Source organism: Merops nubicus, unplaced genomic scaffold, assembly GCF_000691845.1.
Source record: "Merops nubicus isolate BGI_N331 unplaced genomic scaffold, ASM69184v1 scaffold10514, whole genome shotgun sequence".
NCBI lineage: Eukaryota > Metazoa > Chordata > Aves > Coraciiformes > Meropidae > Merops > Merops nubicus.
In genome coordinates, this window is record NW_008602262.1 from 783 (window position 1) to 2,949 (window position 2,167).

Consider the following 2,167-nt stretch of genomic DNA (forward strand, 5'->3'; position numbering starts at 1 on the left):
CTGAGGAAGCTGTGTTAGTTAATGTGATGGTGTGGCAATTAAAATATATTACATTCCAAACAAATATTTCCTGTCTACTGCTCTGTTTTCAGTATTATCTATTTTTCTTCTTGTTTGTTGCCAACTCCTATTTTACATATAGGATTGTTTCTTAGCTCTCCTGGAGCAATTCCTGGCTGACTGAGACACAGGATGTTGTGCAACATGCAGAATGTAGAGACTTACTACAACACTTTATTTTTATTTTAAGTTAAATGTATCTTTTTGATGGTATGGGCCTATTTAACATAATTTGGGAAAGAAATCAATTTTCTGTTGCTAAAGCCAAAGTGTTGCATATATAATATGACATGGCTCTTGGCTTTGAGGAATGCTTGGTGGAAGTATGACTAAACTTGGAAAACTAATACTTTTATATGATGCAGTGCTTACTATGTTATCTAACTGATAGATGCTTTCTGTTAAGGAAAATGAGTTGACATTCAGTTTATAGTCATTTTATAATTATAGTCACTCAGGTGTGCTTGTGAGATATGTATTTAGTGTAGTTATTCAGCTTTCCATAGTGTTCAGAGAGGCTAAGCTCCTCAGTCCTTCATGTGGTTATTCTCCTGGTCTTCCAGTCAAGGTCAGGGCATTCACCAATTAAATCAAAAAAAAAGAAAATTTAAGGACTACATTCAAGCCAATTGATATCCACACTGCAACCACTTCTTCATTGAAAAGAGAAAGTGGGAAGCTGCCATGAAGAGCACAATCCTTGAGTTGCTCAGTCTCGATGTTGAATGTGTAGTTTTGATATTGAGCTTACACGTGTAGGTGAAGTGGTAAGACCCAAAGTATCAACAAAATCATTCTGGCAATGGAGTTGCATCTCAGCCTTCTAGCTCTTCAACACCTCTTCATTCCTCTTTTACTTTTTCTTGCAATTTTGTCTAGTAATGCTGTGGTGGCTTCTATTTTTGAGGGAAATCTGGTAGTCATACCAATTGTATAGACCAGAATATTAAGCTAAGCTATAGTATACCGAGCACGGAGTAAGGACCCAGTATACTAGATCCTTTTCCTCAGTCTGCTTCTGAATTTCTGAAGTTTTCATGTTCTCCAATATAGTCACTATATGTAAAGAAAGATAATGTTGTTTACTTGTTCATCTTGTTAAAGAACTTCCTGGTCTCATTCCTGTCATCACTATGGGATTTACAGCCTTGGTGAGAAAAAGCTTCTGAAAAGAGGGACTGATGAAACTGGTTTAGCTTAAAGATGGGTGCGTTTTTTTTGCAAGCAAATTTTATGCTTGCCTTAAGAAGATTGCAGATTGTTAGCCTCTTTAAGCAAGTTAAACAGCAAGAACACCAGGATGCCTCGGTGCACAAGTGGCCTGAGGCTGATGCCTGGTGTGAATGTCTTCCAGCTACTCATGTCTACTGTTAGGGAAAGCATGGAACAGCATAAACATCCAGGTGTATTTATAGTACATTGCAGTAAATGCAGTGAGTTCACAAGAATAACTTAAACTGATTTATGCAAACAAGTGAACTGTGCGTGTTAAAATTGAGCCAGATGAGGTCCAGGAACTAGTTACAAGAATGAGTGAAGGATGTATTGAAGATGGAAATCTTTGGTTCTGAGGAATTTAAAAGACAAGGAAAAAATTGTCTTAAGCGTGTGTGTGTCAGTAGTTCAATATTTGCTAAAATGATAAACTGAATTGTTCCAAAACGATTTCTGTAAATCAGTAAATAAATGAGAAAATTATTAACTTCATTGCTTACTGTCTTGCTGATGATTTTGATTTTTAAGTTTTCATAAGACACATACATTCTATTTTCTGTGGAAGTATGATTTGAAAATGGGTTGTGGTTAATGGACAATATCATGGATTTCTAGCTTTTGAAAGCAATATATAGAATTTTAGACGGTGTATTCTTTATTAATAAAAAAATCATCAAATGTGGCATTTGTCATTGTTTCCTCTGGTATAATAGCTTGTTTTCTGATTACGGGAATATATATTGTTTTATTTTCATCACAAGCTAACATGGATCTTAGTTTTGAGGTAAAATGACTTGTAGACTTTTTTTCAGGATCAGTAAGATGAGCACCTCTACTGTCTATTAATTAAAAGAGCAGCAGGATGTCCATTATGATAAATGACTAGTGTCAA